At 45.2% G+C, this 16999-nt stretch overlaps 1 long non-coding RNA gene across 2 annotated transcripts; it reads right to left on the reverse strand.

The window, feature by feature from the left end:
* Positions 1–450: 450 nt before the first annotated feature.
* On the reverse strand, positions 451–11708 carry LOC115273110. 2 transcript variants are annotated; one of them, XR_003900684.1, is made up of 3 exons: positions 11532–11708; positions 5419–5501; positions 451–849 (listed from the first exon to the last, which is right to left on the reverse strand). It is a non-coding gene; the product is annotated as an uncharacterized LOC115273110 (long non-coding RNA). The 2 variants fall into 2 exon arrangements; XR_003900688.1 differs by lacking the exon at positions 451–849 and adding an exon at positions 4391–4707.
* Between the last annotated feature and the right edge of the window lie 5291 nt (positions 11709–16999).

Raw genomic sequence — 16999 nt, forward strand, 5'->3', positions numbered from 1 at the left:
ATGTTCGTGGGTTCGAGCCCTTCGTCAGGCTCTGTGCTGACAGCTAGCTCAGAGCCTGGAGCCTGCTTCTGGTTCTGTCTCCTTTTCTCTGCCCCTCCCCCTCTCATGCTCTGTCTCTCTCTGTATCAAAAATAAATAAAAACATTAAAAAAAATTTTTTAATCTTTCTCCAAGAAAATGCGGGATCTGATTTCATCTTGAAGACACATGTATTTCTTGGATTGTTCACCAGATAGCTGGCTACCAGGCCAGCATACTGTAAACACATGACGAGTGACAGACACTGCAGTGGTGCCCCAAATAGGGGACATACAATCATCTATTGCAGTATATGTTATAAAAACATGATTTCTATTCATATATATTTTTCATCTCCTTTCAATGTTCACATGCTTTATAATACATATAAACTAATACATACGTAATTTATAAACTAAAAGCATACACAGATTCAAGTGTTTAACTCAAAACCTTTTTATAGAGTTGCACAATCATAGATTGTTAGAGGCCAAAAAGAACAAGGCCTGGCCTGGGAGAACATGGTTCCTCTCAGGCTGGAACCCCTAGGCCCACTGGAAGCACATCACATTATCCACTCGCTGACAATACAGGTCCTCTCTGTAATGATTCTGAATCAGTAGGTTCTGGGATGGGCCCCAGGGATTTGTATTTCATCAGGCTTCTCACCTGGGTCTGTGAACAGGCACGTTTGGGAAAATTCTATTTATGCCAAAGTTTCTGTCATCGGACCTCCTCCTGTTCTTGCAAAACACTTTAGGCCAAGGTTGGCATGAAGACGTCTGACCGATTGCCGCAGAGGGGTGTGGAGAGTGGCTCTTATGGATATAGCTGTTGAGGAAACAGGAAAATTAGGGCCACAGTGTGGGCACTCTCTGTTTCATCACCCCAAGTACCCTATCTACCAGTGAAAAAGATTTTGAACAAACACTTGAATCTATGTATGCTTTTAGTTTACAAATTATGAATGCATTAGTTTATAAATTATATGTATTGTAAAACATGCAAACATTGAGAGGAGATGAAAAATAAATATGAGTAGAAGTCGTGTTTTTATAACGTATACTGCAATAGATAATTGTATGTCCCCGACTTGGGGCACCACTGCTGTGTCCGTCACTCATGTGTCTGCCGTATGCCAGCCTGGTAGCCAGCTATCTGGTGTAGAATGCAAGAAACACACGTGTCTTCAAGATGAAATCAGACCCCACATTTTCTTGGAGAAACATTTTTCATTATTATCCTTCCTTCCTCTTTCAGAATAGACATTTCAAGAAAACATAAGGCCTTCCTCTTTAATCAGACAGCTATTAAAAGCCTGGGGCCAAGGTTTTTTGTTTTGTTTTGTTTCTGTTGGATTATGTCTACATAAATGCTTCATTTCTCCACTTTTCTTTGATTCTGACCCCCAAATGCATGTTAAAGATCTTGACTTTTTAAAAATTTATACCTGGGCCCCAGCCCAGAACAAAGAAATCAGAATCTCTGAGAATAGGGTTCAGCCTGCCATATTTTTAGAAAACTCCCCAGGTGATTCAGATGTGCCACCCAGGGTGAGAGCCAATGCTTTAGATCCTTGGCAATCCAAGTGTGCTTGAGGAGTGGCTGCAGCACCATATTAGACGTGCAGACCCTCACGCCACACTCCTACACCAGGCCCACAGGAACAGAACCTGTATTGTAACAAGATTCCCAGCGGGTCTGCATGCACAGTAAAGTTGGAGAAGTCCTGCTTTGGAATAGTGGATGGTTTTCAACCCTGGCTGCATGTAGGAGTTGATCAAGAAGCTTTTATTTTAATTTTTATTACATTTTTTTTAATTTATTTTTGAGAGACAGAGACAAAGCATGAACAAGGGAGGGGCAGAGAGAGAAAGAGACACAGAATTCGAAACAGGCTCCAGGCTCTGAGCTGGCGGTCAGCACAGAGCCCGACTCAGGACTTGAACCCACAAACCGTGAGATCATGACCTGAGCCGAAACTGGACGCTCAACCGACTGAGCCATCCAGGCGCCCCAAAAAGCTTTTAAAGAAACTTTGAAAAAAAATTTTATGTGCAGCTTCTACCCCAAAGATTTTGATTTACCTGGGATGGGGCCTGAGCATTGGTAAGTTTCAAAAACCCTTCAGGAAATTCTCAAACAGGGTGGAGAACTACTGTCTTATATAAATAGCATATTGAAATCTCTTATTTTACTCTTTTTTCCCTATCTGCCCTAACCTTCCTTCTCATATGCACTCAAAGGCCTCATCTGCCAGCAGGATACACCTATGAGGTTGCAATAATATATAAACATTGAAAAGACAGGACCTACCATTAGATAAACCGCCTGTAGTGTTCCTATTAGGTATGACACAGCACTGAGCATTGCATAAAGTCACAAAGTTGACCAAAACCCTGAGGCTGCCCAGAAGAACATTATGTAACATAAAGCAGGGGTGGGAAGGAGAACCAGTGAATTCAGATAGTAATCACTGAGTAAGTGCTATTGCTGGGTCATAGGGGATTCTATTCATAGCTTTTTGAGGAACCTCCACACTGTTTTCCAGAGCAGCTGTACCAGTTTACATTCTCACCAACAGTGTAGGAGGGTGACAAAGGCTAAATTTTTACAATAAGATCATGAATTTGTGCCAGGAAATATAGATAAATATTTCTCTTATTCTAAGCAGAAAACAAAATAGGTTTGAATATGTAAAAGTTGTCAGTCCATAAACAAATTGAAAAGCAGTGACCAAATTTGGAGAACAATTTCATTATATGAAGACTTTCTGTATATCACTGAGGGGGGGGGGAGGAAAAACATCCTAGCAGAGAAATGGCAAAGGAAATAAAGTGTCAGTTCACACACATACATGGACCCAAACAGAAATGAACAAATACATGAAAAAGTTCAACTTACTGATAACATGAGAAATGCAAACACATGATAAAATAGAACCAAAATGGTTGTCTAAGTGGGGTGTCTGTCCAATCAGATGGGGCCACCCGAATGTGGGGCCATGATGGATCGATGGATCAGGTGGAAGCTGGTGAAAGTGTTCATCTGAGGCAGAACAAAAGAGATCAAAGTTTACTGAATACACCACAAGAGAGCGGCAGGCAGGACAGCAGAGATGCTGTCTGCAAGGAGGCAGTGGGAGGGGGCTCGGTTGGTTAAGCACCGACTTTGGCTCAGGTCATGATCTCCAGGTTTGTGGGTTTGTGGGGCTCTGTGCTGACAAATCAGAGCCTGGAGCCTGCTTCAGATTCTGTGTTTCCATCTCTCTCTCCCCCTCTGCCCTCCCCCTCTGAAATAAATAAACATTAGATTTTTTTTAAGAGGGAAGATGAAGAGGTATGGAATTCTCCCTTTTTTGGTAACTGTTCCTGGTTACCAAAGTGCCTGGTTTTAGGTAGCCTATTGGTCAGTTAGAGTTTATGAACATTTTGAGGTGGGTCACCTGATGGGCTTGTCTGTAGTAAGCCCTGTGATTGCTGTGGGCCCTTTATACATTCTATCCCTCAAGCCTGTTTGCCTAAAAGCGGCCTCTACACATAACAGAATAGCAAGAATAATTATTTAATTTCTAATACCCACGGGGAAACAGAGGCATCTATGGGAAGTGAAATGCACAAGGATGGTTTCTGTTAGAGGAATTTTGATGGAGAGGGATGTGATAATGCATCTCCAAGTCCTTAAAACTGTTTGCATTTGACTTCACCTTTTCACTTTGAGGACTTGATCCTAAGAAGGATGTCACAGAGAAGGAGATAGACACGCCCATCACGACATTTGGACTCCACCTACCATCATCCAGACCCTCACCTCTGCACTTTCCCACTGCAGTGGGAAAATGGGAAAAGAAAAACCAAATGCCCAAGAACAAGGCTGGTTGAGAACACAGTTATTCAGAAAACAAAAACAAAAACAAAACCACGGTAAACCAAGGAGCTAAGAGAATATGAAATGCCATGAGCAAACAATCACTGTGTATCATTAAGTGAAATATGGGTTACAATAGTTTGTGTGGTTTGATCCCTGTGATGTAGAAAGATTCATACAGAGGAGATGCTCAGAAGGAGATGAAAGGTTCCATACCAAATTTTAACAGGTAATATTTGTGCTGTGGGACTATGACAACTTTCTTCTTTGGGTTTTTCCTCTTATTTTCTAAACTATGATGAAATCCATTCATTTTATAAGGAAGAAAATTTTTAACAAGAAACCTTCAATAGATTTAGCTCACACAACACCTGAGGTTACATCTGTTTTCTGTCTCATTCTTCTGCATAATCTTCAGATTAAGATCACTGTGGAAAGCTGAAAGTTTTTCTCAAAAAACAAAACAAAACACAAAAGCCAGCCCTGTTGACAGAATTCCTGCTTCTTCATCCAGAAAGGGGACTTCTTGGGGCAGTGGTGACCACAGGAATCTTGGAAGTCTTGTTTCACCCAGTCCTAGAATGGAGGAGTCGATGTCACAAGGCAAGGCTGCAGCCCACGGTCATGGGGAGGGGAGGGGGGTGCAGAATTCCCAGATCTCCTGTAGCACTGAGCAGAGGTGAGGGTCTGGATGATGGTAGGTGGAGTCCAAATGTCGTGATGGGAAGAGCAAATTATTCAGTTTCAAGATTAACCAGTTGACAATATCTCACAAATCGCTGTGTGCACACGCCCTCTCTGCTTCTGCTTCAGTTTGCTCCCCTGTAAAAAGAAGCGTTCCCCCACTTGGATGAGCATCGGAATCATCCAGGTTGCTAATAAGGAACACACAGTCCCAGGCTTATTGAAGAAGGACAGGACCAGAACCTTTGCATCTTCACCAGTGCTGCTTTAATGTGCATGTGCATCCTTGGGAAATCTTGTTAAATAAAATGCAGGTTTTGCTTCTGTGGGATGCAAGATTCCATACTTCTAGCAACCCTCAGGCGGTGCCAAGGCTGCTGGTCTGAGGGCCACTCCTAAACAGACTCTAAAGTCCTTCCTGTTCCCATATCCTATTCTTCCACCTTCTTTCCTCCCTTTTTTGTTTCCTTTCATGCATTCTGTAAACTGGAGGCTTGATGTATGCAAATATAAGAGACAGTGCAGCTGCGAGGCAGGCATTTGTTAAGTTTCCTAAACGGTGCAGCGTTGGGGTAAGCAGCCTGGCAGTGCCCCTAAAATTGTGTCCCTTTAGATAAACTGCTCCTCCTTAAAGTGTCTTACCTGAGATGATCAAGACTCAGACGTCTTCATGGGTCTCAAGCGGGGCAGGAGCATTGCCTCATCTACAGCTTCAAAATTCATGCTAGGGCTGGAGGAGGGTCCCACCCCACAGCTTTTCTACCATACCCAACTCTATCTCAAGACAGTCCTGAAATGTGTCCCGAGGGAAACCCAGGGTCCATTCCTGAGGATCCTCTCCAACCTTACTTGTTTTTTCCTGTCTGTCAGCCACTTCTTTTCTCTTCTCCATTTGCACCCCAAGAGCAACTCAGTTCATTCTCTTTTGCTGGCTAAAAGATCAAGTTTGAATTAAACATGGAAAGGAGGCCTAGATGGGATTTTATAGATTTTGACTCAAAATTCTTCCTTGAAACATATTACAGTGAAAAGGACCTATGGGGGTTCCCAAATCTTGCTGAATATTAAAATCTCCTGGGCAGCTTTTAAAAACCCTGATTCTCAGGCCTCAATGCAGACCAATTGAATCAGAGATTCTGGGGTGGGGATCAGATATCAGGCTTTTTCAGAGATCTGCACGGGATTCCACTGTACACCTATTTGAGAGCCTACAGAGAGGGACACCTGGGTTCATGTCTCAGCTCCCCCATAGGCTCTGATGAAACCCCATGGCACCAGCCTTCCCCCAGGGCTTTGTCTCACCATGTGTAAAATGCTACAGTGCTGGAGCTCTGATTTTATATTTAATTTCACAAATCACTCATTCAGGACCCAAGAATTAGAGACACATATGAAACTTAACTGAATCCCAAAATTACTGGGACATGACAGCTTTGATCTTAAGGGATAAGAGTATTGTTAACTTCATTAGGATTTTCCCAGAATCTCGTTATACTCTATACACAGAATACAATTACACATTGAAGATTCACAAGTAGGTCACATTTCCCATTAAATAGTATCCAGTAGAAATCCATCACAGCATATTAAAATAAGGAATACATAACCTGTGTGTATGAAACCAGGTAATTGCCATTGTGATGAGTAGGAGTCTTTACAATCCTGAGCATCCAGGGAAAGTCACACCAAACTTATACAAGAGAGGGCAGCCACCCATTTGGCACCATTCAGAAAGACAACTCACCAAGAACACATTCAGTGTTTACAGACGGTTGACTACTGACAGGAAACTATGTTTTCAGATGACTTATCACTTGTTCACAGATTAGGTCTCCATCCCAACTATACATTTACTTTTGCCATCCCCACCCCTACATTTGCCCTTGACATGAAAGAGCAGAGAAGAACCCTGCCTTCCTCAGCCTTCAATCAATGCTGGGTAGATGGCTGGGCACATGACTCACAGATGCCAATCACACAGCCAGGTGGCCAAACCAGACTCCAAGAAGGTATAAGAAGAGCTCAGTGGAAGGTGAGGGGTGAGGCACCTGGGTGGCTCAGTTGGTTAAGTGTCTGACTTCAGCTCAGGTCATGTTCTTGAGGTCCATGAGTTTAAACTCTGCTTCAGGCTCTGTGCTGACAGCTCAGGGCCTGGAACCTGCTTCAGATTCTGTGTGTGTCTCTCTCTGTCCTCCTATCCCTGGCTCACTCTCTGTCTCTGTCTCTCTCTAAAATAAATAAACATTTATGTTTGTTTGGGGTTTTTTTTGAGAGAGAGAGAGAGAGAGAGACAGTATGAGCAGGGGAGGTTCAGAGAGAGAGGTAGACACAGAATCTGAAGCAGGCTCCAGGCTCTGAGCTGTCAGCACAGAGCCCGACGTGGGGCTTGAACCCACAAACTGTGAGATCGTGACCTGAGCTGAAGCCGGATGCTTAACCAACTGAACCACCCAGGTGCCCCAGTAAATAAACATTTAAAAAATTGGAAAAAAAAAAAAAAAGAACAGCTCAGTGGGTCAGCTCAGCAGAGCTACCAGGGCACTACTCTTAGGGTCTGTTCTGAGAGAAGAGGAATGCCCCAAGCCCAGCCTCCAGGGCATGAGAGAGCCACACTCTGTAGCCCAGTTTTCCCTTGGCAAGCCACTTGGGTTCAAACAACTGGAACTTCCAAGAACTCTTCTTGAATCTCAAGTCTTAACTCCCTGCTGCATTAAAGCAAGCCTTTGTAAGGACACAGGTCTGAATCAAACTGACTCTGACCTTGGAAGCCTAAGTGTCAGTTTCTCAGACTCATTAGACAATAGAAAGGCACACATTGCGCAAGGCAGGAGGGACCACCCTTGTAACGTCCAATCAGGAAAGGCCAGCTAACACCCTTAACATTTCTAAGGGCAGGCCTAGAAGGCTAGTTAACACTCTAAATGTTGGGGTGCCTGGGTGGCTCAGTTGGTTAAGCGTCCAGCTTCAGCTCAGGTCATGATCTCACAGTTCGTGGGTTCGAGCCCCGCATCGGGTTCTGTGCTGACAGCTCAGAGCCTGGAGCCTGGAGCCTGCTTCTGATTCTGTGTCTCCCTCTCTCTCTCTCTGCCCCTCCCCCACTCATGCTTTGTCTCTGTCTCTCAAAAATAAATAGATGTTAAAAAAATTAAAAAGAAAAACACTCTAAATGTTGGAATTGGGTCCCGCCAAAAGTAACAAATACTCTAGGCAATGTGAATGGTTAAACCTGCTGTCAATAATACTGTATAATAACAATTGGATCACTGTACCTGTGTCACAATTTCCTGTAACTCCCCCTTCCCAAGCCCATAAAGGCCCTACCCCGCCTTTGTTCCAGGCTCTCAGCATGGATCCACCGCCCAGTAAAGTCTGTGAACCCGAGCTTGGGCCCGGCCAGCCTAAACTCTTAATAAAGACTTTTGTTTCTGCATGTGTGACTCGGTCTCCCTGGCGGTTCCTGGTTTTGGGGGATGATATTAAAAATCTGGGCATAACACCTTCCTTCTCTTTGTTCAACAATGATCTTCATAAAAAACGCTGCTTGCTCTCATGAAGCCCAGGTTGGCTTTTAGGGGGCAGCACAGGCAGAACCTCCCAGCATAACTGAGGGACTTACAATTTGTACAAGTTTGCTCAGGCTGCCATGACAAGATATCTCGGGGGTGCCTGGGTGGCTCGGTTGGGTGTCTGACTCTTGGTTTTGGCTCAGGTCATAATCTCATGGTTCATGAGTTCAAGCCCTGTGTCAGGCTCTGTGCTGACAGTCCAGAGCCTGCTTGGGATCCTCTCTCTCTCTGCCCCTCCCCTGCTTGCATGCTCTCTCTTTCTCTCAAATAAAATAAATAAACTTAAAAAAAATATCAGACTGGGCACTTAAACAACAGAAACTTACTTTCACAGTCGTGGAGGCCAGAAGTCTGAGATTAAGTTGTGGGCAGGATTGGTTCCTTTCTTTTTTCTTTTACTTTTTTAATGTTTATATATTTTTGAGAGACAGAGTGTGAGCAGATAAGAGGCAGAGAGAGGAGACACAATCTAAAGCAGGCTCCAGGCTCTGAGCTGTCAGCACAGAGCCGGATGTGGGGCCTGCACCCATGAACGGCAGGATCATGACCTGAGCCGAAGTCAGATGCTTAGCTGACTGAGCCACCCAGGCGCCCCCGGACTGTTTCCTTCTCTCCTTAGTTTGCAGATGGCCTTCTGCTCCCTGAGTCTTCACAAGCTCTTTCCTCCAGGCAGATGTTTCCTAATCTTCTTAGGAGGATACCAGTCATCCTGAAACCAGAAAGATGGAGGCTGACCCTATTCCAAGGGTTTTTTTTTTTTGATGTTTATTTTTGAGAGAGAAAGTGAGATAGAGAGAGGGTGTGTGTGAATGGGGGGGGAATGGAGAGAGGGAGACACAAAATCCAAAGCAGGCTCCAGGCTCTGAGCTGACCCCACAGCTCAGCAGAGCCCAATGCAGGGCTCGAACTCACTGCGAGATCATGACCTGAACAAAGTTAGACACTTAACCAGCTGAGTCATCTGGGTGCCCCTCCATGTGTTAATTTATACAAAACGAACATTTCCATTTACTTCTAAAAGACAGTACTACAAATTCACTTCCATGTGCCCAAAAATGCAGCAGAAGGTGTTTTACAGCATCAGGAGTGCTGTAGGGTGAACCCGTCTCTACACTGGGCAAGGGTGGCAGTGGAACAGAGATTCTGCAGTTCCAAGGGAACCCCACAGTGTGGCTGTGAAGCCACTGGAAGAACAGCAAGTGGGGTGCATTTCCAGGGCCTCTGGGGACCCCAATGCCATGAGCCATGTCTACCAAGGGAGGTGTCAGAAGAATGTTTGAGGCTAACAAGCCTGAGACCAAAAAGACTGCTGGTAGCTAATCTTTTTTTCCTCTGGAAAGCAATTAGAAAGCTTATCAGAGGAATGTGAACACACAGATAAACACTGAAGCAAAGAGGAGGAGCAAAAGCAAACAGGTCTGGGACTAACCACTGAGAAATCTGGGAAACAACCAGGTTTTATTCCAGAAAAAGGAGGCCCCAGGCATTCCCTGGGAGCCTCGGAAATCTCGTCAACTGGATTAAAGGCTAGTTAGTCAAGGGTCATGTGTTTACAGTTTAGAGCAACTGCACAAAGACCCTCAGGAACCAGTGCCTCCCTGATCTTGGTGGGTGTTGTCCCATAGACAGCACCCTGTATGAAGTTGGTGCTTGCCTTCTTATGAGGATAAGGTGATGACAATAAGGCTTCGGCAACAGGATAGTTGGCTCCTTCTTTCTGGGGTGCTATTCAAAGTGTTGAACAACAGGCATGATTCAATCACTGACCCACTGATCTGTCGGGGACCCTGTTGTGTTACCTCTTCCGTGTTTCTGTCTGGTGAGATGTGGAGGGACCTAGACACCCTGCATGGTGAGTGGAGGCACGCAGAGGCCTCCACCAGGTGCTCTGAACTGACACACGCCACCATCACCAACCCTGATCCTCTCTTGTCAAAGCAAATGTGGCCACCAGCACGAGAGAGAAGATCACCAGCAGCCTTCACAGTCTCACTGTGAGCAGTGCTGTCCGGAAGCCCCGCAGGCTAGAAGACTAAGACGCAGGAGTGGAGCCGAGCCCACCACCCATCAGACCTCTCACAACTGCCTGCATGCATCACCTCCCTGAGTTTGCACTAATGCACAGCAAAACTGGCGTTCACATTGGCATTTGTGGGATAATTGAAGTTTAGATGGATGAAGAAATCTCTCCCAGGTTTTCAGGTATTGAGAAAGAGGCAGAATCTGAACCCAGGCCTGTTGCCTCAAAACCTGCGCTCCTTCTACAGCCTGATGCTGCATCCCTCACATACCTGCCTGATGGGCCTGCAAGGACTGGATCCAAGTGAAAAGAATTAAAGCACCATTGAGTTGGAGCACCAGGATGGCAGCTGCCACCCAGGTAGGGCCTTCAGGCAAGGGCATCTGCTGCCTTCCTCCTTCCCCTTCTCCTCCCTTGACAATGAATGTGAGCCACCCATGACCTTTGGCATTAGAGAATTCCAATAGATGCTAACCAGTTAAAAACCTAGGAAACTGGGGTGCCTGGGCGGCTCCATCGGTTAAGCATCTGACTTCAGCTCAGATTGTTATGCCCAGATTTCAATATTGCCCCCAAAACCAGAGACTACCAGGGAGACGAGTCACGCATGCAAAAGCAAAGGGCGGTTTTATTACAGGCTTAGGCTGGCCGAGCCTAAGCTCGGGCTCACAGACTTTACCAAGGCAGGGATCCATGCTGAGAGCCCCGAACAAAGGGGGGCGGGGCGGTAGGGCTTTTATGAGTTTGGGAAGGGGGAGTTACAGGAAATTGTGACATAGGTACAGTGATCCAATCATTATTATGCAATATTATTGACAGTAGTTTTAACCATTTACATTGCCTAGAGTATTTGTTACTTTTGGCGGGACCCAATCACAACATTTAGAGTATTGACTAATCACAGAGTGGGCCCAGGACCCTCACGTAGGGCGTGACTAGTCTTAGCCTCGGTCTCTAGGCCTGCCCTTAGAAATGTTAAAGATATTAGCTAGCCTTTCCTGATTAGGCGTTACTAGGGTGGTCCCTCTTGCCTTGGGCAATGTGTGCCCTTCTCTTGTCTCATGGAGTCAGTTTCAGACTTGCGTCCTTACAAGGTCATGATCTCACGGTTCATGGGTTCGAGCCCCGCGTTGGGCTCTGTGCTGACAGCTAGCTCAGAGCCTGGAGCCTGTCTTCGGATTCTGTGTCTCGCTCTTTCTCTCTCTCTGACCCCCCCCCCCCCCCCCCCCCCCCCCCCCCCCGGTCATGCTGTTTCTCTCTCAAAAACAAAAACAAAAACAAAAAACAACTTAGGAAACAGCCTGTAAGGATGCAGGCCCGATCCGGCCCTCACCACCGGGCCGTCCCAGCCTTCCCCGGAGCAGGTCGCGGCACACCTCCTTGGTGCAGATGCGCCTGACTGCGGCCGACAGCTGCCGGCCATGGGGGGGAGGGGGCGTTCCCCCGCCGCCGCAGGTCCGATCCAGCCTTCCAGCCTTCCCCTTAATTAAAGGGGAAGGCGCTGGCTTCTCCTAAAAGGGCCCGCATTGAGGAGGGACAACTCCTGCGGCGCCCAATCGGGGGAGGCCGGCCGATACCTTTGACCTTTCTAGAGGCGGGCCTAGTCATGCCCCACGTGGGGTGACCTGGGCCCACTCTGATTGGTCAGTGCTCTGGATGGTGTGATTGGCTCCCACAACTGCCAGTGTTGATGGGGGGGCAGGGATTGGATCACTGTACACCTGTCATCATTTCCTGTAACGCCCCCTCCCAAAGGCATAAAAGGCCCTGCCCTGCTCTCTCCACGTGGCCAGCAGGTCGGCTGGAGACTGTGAGCCCCAGCTTAAGCTTGTAATAAAGGCCCTTTGCTTTTGCAGGCATGACTCGGTCTCCCTAGCAGTCTCTGGTGTTTGTTTTGGGGTGATTTGGGGCGATTTTACAAACTTGGGCACAACAAGCCCACTGTTTGCATTTTTATTTTTCAAATAACCCTCCTTTAAATTTTATTTATTTTTTAGAGAGAGAGAGAGACAGAGAGAAAGAGAGAGACAGAGAGAGAGAATTCCAAGCAGGTCTGCCCTGTCAGTGCAGAGGCCAATGTGGGGTTCAAACTCATGAATTGGTAGATCATGACCTGAGCCCAAATCAAGAGTCGGACGCTTAACTGGCTGAGCCACCCAGGTGCTCCCAAACCACCTTCCTTTACTAGGTGTTCACTAGGAAAGTAAGTGCCTACCTGACATAGTTACTAATCTTTGCCATGGGGTCCAGGTAAAAAGGAATATATACTGCTAATTCAATGGGGGAATTTGGGCAAGTTGCCCACCCTCCCTAGGTCTTGTTACCAGGCAGAGAACCGGTTCTGAACTCAGGTTCTGCTGTTTGCCACTTGAAAATCAACACTCAAGAGACTCAAAATGATAGTGGGAAAGGAAAGCTTGCTTTACTCTGAAGCTGGCAATCTGGGAAGATAGTGGACTAACATCTCAAAGACCATCCTCCCCACCCAGGGGAAGCAGAAGGGTTTTAAAGGGGAAGGTCCAGGAAATGGGGGGTGGGGTGTAGAGGCCTATGTGCAGGAGAAGCAGTGTCCAGGCAGTTGGTCATATTTTGACATGACCCTAAACAGACTGGCTGGCATCAGTGGCATCAGCTGCTTTCAGAGATGTCTGTGCATTACCTTCTGGGAAAGTCTGGTATTTCATTCCTCAAGGCCAGCGGCCTGCAAATCTCAAGAAGAGTAGGTTAGTCCTGCTACAGACCAAGAGATTTAGGTCAGCAAGCAAGGAGCACATAAGCTTGAAGCAATTTAACCCGTAACTCCGATTGAAGTGTTGTTACAGTCTCAGATTCCTCTTTGGCAAATGAGGGAGTCAGCCCTCTACTGGGGTGGCAAGTTCAAATGCTTACAGGTGCCAGTCAGGTAGCAAAACAAGTGAAGAAGAGACAACCTCCCCAAGCAAATTCGCTTTCTCTCATTTTCCTTGAAATGCATATCACCTCTAGTCTATTTCACTTTATCTCAATTTTGACAGACATGTGTATAGCAAATACATTTTGATAACCTTAAAAATAAAACAGTTATTTCACCAGCAAAAATGTGCTTACTCAAGAATAGCAGAGAATTGCAACTTAGGACAAGCAAGCTATGGCAAAAACCATAGGCTAGTCCAACAAGGAAAGAATGTTATTTTACCGAGAAGGAAGAGGAAGTTGGGAGGAGTTGTTTTAAAGGAAACACCATTGGTGAAAAGTAAGAGTACAGGGTAATAACAGTTTCTCACTGGCTTTGTTGCTGGTATAGGAGAGGCAATGTACATTTCTCCCATTGGTGCTCATAACTGATGATTCTTTCATATTGACAATTCTCTTGGGGTCTGAACTGACAGTTCTTCCAGTAATTGAGGCAGAGTGGTAGGGCTGGAGAGCTCCCCCTTCTGGCCTCCTGGCTCCATTTTAATAAGGTTTCCCTTGATTAATTTTCAGTTTTTACTGTAAGAGGGAACTGGGTGAATATGATGATAAATGCCTCCTGACACTCAGCACAGTTTTTTTTTGTTATTAAATGTTTATTTATTAATTTTTGAGAAAGAGAGAGAGAGCGAGAGAGAGTGAGCACAAGTAGAGAAGAGGCAGAGAGAGGGAGACACAGAATCCAAAGCAGGCTTCAGGCTCTGAGCTGTCAGCACAGAGCTCAATGCAGGGCTTGAACTCACAAAGTGAGATCATTACCTGAGCCAAAGTCAGATGCTCAACCAACTAAGCCACCCAGGCACCCCTCAGCACAGTTTTCAAAGACAGTAGGGATGGTGGACATTGTGCTGGCCCAAGAAGAAAACTCTCACCCCTAGATTGTGTACTTATACTTTCCCTTTCTAGAAGGTTCTTCATAGGCTCAGTTCCTCACTGCAGGTTGTAGCTCAGAATAGTCTTCTGCTTTCAGTACTCTTTTCTTCCACACTGCTTTTTATTCATAGCATTTACCATTATTGGATACTATTTTATGTATTTGTTTATCACCTGCCTGTCCACTGAAGTGCAATAAAACTGCACTGAAATGAAGTAAAAACTTGACATACTTTGGTCACCACTGCATTCCCAGCACCCAGAACAGTACTCAGCACATAGTAGGTACTAAACAAGTATTGTAAATCAATGAATGAATTAATATTAACAAGTTACTTTTAGGGTGAAGAGTTGGAACAGTGAGAAATGGAGGATTTACTTTTCATTTTACACTATCTGAATTGTTCTAATCTCTTGCATATATTATTTTAAAAACTTTAAAGCTTATTTATCTTATTTTTAAATGTTTTTTTAAATTTATTTTTGAGAGAGAGAGACAGCACAGCAGGGGAGGGTCAGAGAGAGAGGGAGACATAGAATCTGAAGACAGGCTCTAGGCTCTGAGCTAGCTGTCAGACAGAGCCCAATGCGGGGCTTGAACCCACAAAACCGTGAGATCATGACCTGAGCTGAAGTCAGAGGCTTAACCGACTGAGGCACTCAGCGCCCCAGTGTTTATTTCTTTTTGAGAGACAGAGACAGAGCACAAGTGGGGGAGGGGCAGAGAGGAGGAGAGACAAATTTGAAGCACACTCCAGACTGAGGTGTCAGCACAGAGCACAACAGCTTGAACCCATGAACTGATGAGCCGTGAGATCATGACCTGAGCTGAAGTTTAACACTCAACCAACTGAGCCACCCAGGAACCCCTCATGTCAATTTGATTCTTAGTCCAGCTAGAAGGACCCTTGAAGGGAATAGGAATTCTTGCTCCCTGACAAGAATAAAATCCACCCTGCTGGTACCTTGATCTTGAACTTCCCAGCCTCCAGAACTGTGAGATATAAATTTCTATTGTTTAAGCCACACAGTTTGTGATATTTTGTTATGGCAACCCAAGCCAGTTAATACAATAGGAAAGGAAACAATCCAAATACAGTAAGTTCATTTTTTAAAGTCCCATTCATGTTTGAAGTAAGTTAAGTATGGTATCCATAAAATTCTGGGAGAAGTGAAAATGGTATTAGGTTTATTATGTATTTATAAATGTATTACATTTATTACACAATAAACATACCTAGGTTGGAATGATATTTGAGGACGTGGCCCCTTTCCTCCTCAGTTAACCTTACACTGGTTGGTCAGCACATGTGCTATCTTCCCAACTACTTGGAAAGGTCCCTCTCTTTTCCTTTAGACCCAGGTGGTCTGTTTCACAAAACCCAAGCTCACACCCCATTACAGGATCTAATCCCGTATGCTTTCTCTTGTCATTTTGACTTCACCCTTGTCTCCCTTTTCACCTGCTATATTACCAGAAAAGTATAATTAAAAAGTGAATTAAAGTATTTCCTTATCTCGTTTGTCCTGAAGTCAAAAGGAGGAGGATTGTTAGATAAATAATGATAACATTTAAGATAGATAAACATAAAGTCCTGTGTCTATTTCCTTCAAGTCAACTGCACAGTAATGGGATGGTATGGACAAACATTATCCAACAAGACTTGCCCCTTCCTCCTACTCTACTCTACTTCCTGGTGCCTCTAGACTGAGGGTAGGGTATTTCAGGCCATAATTCAGGAAGAAGTGACTCAATGCTCAACTGTTAATTTCAAAGTAGACTTTCATAGCCATTGGCAGAGAGAATAGCTTTAGGACAAAAAGGTTTTGGGGGGCATTAACAAAACCGATTCTTAGTCTGAACACTAGGCATAGAAAAACACCTACCATCAGCCAAACTAGATTAAGATCCCATAGGCCTGGGAAGAGAGAGTGTTGGAGAGGAGAATAATAAACTGAGTCACTGATGGGGGTCCCTGACTGGGAGCTCTTGTCCTACCATGATCCTTCCCAGGTAGGCAGCAGAGGAAATGGTGTGGTCCATAGAACCCTCAGGTAGGGGCGCCTGGGTGGCTCAGTCGGTTAAGCCTCCGACTTCGGCTCAGGTCAGATCTCACGTTCGTGGGTTTGAGCCCCGCGTCAGGCTCTGTGCTGACAACTTGCTCAGAGCCTGGAGCCTGCTTCCGGTTCTGTGCCTCCTTCTCTCTCTGCCCCTCCCCCTCTCATGCTCTGTCTCTCTCTGTATCAAAAATTAAAAAAACATTAAAAAAAATTTTAAAAACAAATACAGGTGATGCTTTAAAAAAAAAAAAAAGAACCCTCAGGTAAGTGGGGCAGTCTTTGAGCAGGAAAGGAAAGTTGTAAAGTTCACTTTAATCTAGTAGAAACTAGATGCAGTTCTTTAAAAAGTCAAATATTAGAGTTACCATTTAATATAGCAATTCCACTCCTAGTGTTGCAGGATTCTGTACCTCAGTAACCTGGGTTCATTGTCTGGCCACTTCAGAAGAATGAAAAGGTGGACACAAAATGAGCAGCAGGCAAAAGTTTATTAGAGTAAAAGATCAGAAGGTAAGAATAGTACAAAAGCTCTCTACAGGGAGGGGACACTTGGCAGTGACTATCAGCAGGGGTCCTTGTTTTATATGGTTCTGTCCACCCCTCCCCGTCATGGTTCCTAATCAGCTCCTACCCTCATTGGCTTGATAACTGTAGGTGCAGGGTCATCCATTCATGATTGGCTCAATTCCATTGTATGAGGAGTGGTCTATGGCCATATCCTTCCTTGTGGGTCTTAATGTTTTATGACTACTACTTATTTTTAGTTTGGTCTTTTGTCAAATTCCTGAAGGAAACCTGAGGAGTAGGTGGTGGTTGTTACATTCTTAAGAGGAAACTTATGCCTGAGGGGGGTTGCTGCAGTCAGACAGTCCCAGCATTGTTCCAAAATATTTGTTTTCTCTACCCAGGGAACTCAGGTCCTAATCTTCCCCTCTCTGCCTATTTTATCCTATCTTTC

The sequence above is a fragment of the Suricata suricatta genome, chromosome 2 (genome assembly GCF_006229205.1).
Source record: "Suricata suricatta isolate VVHF042 chromosome 2, meerkat_22Aug2017_6uvM2_HiC, whole genome shotgun sequence".
NCBI classification, from domain to species: Eukaryota; Metazoa; Chordata; class Mammalia; order Carnivora; family Herpestidae; genus Suricata; species Suricata suricatta.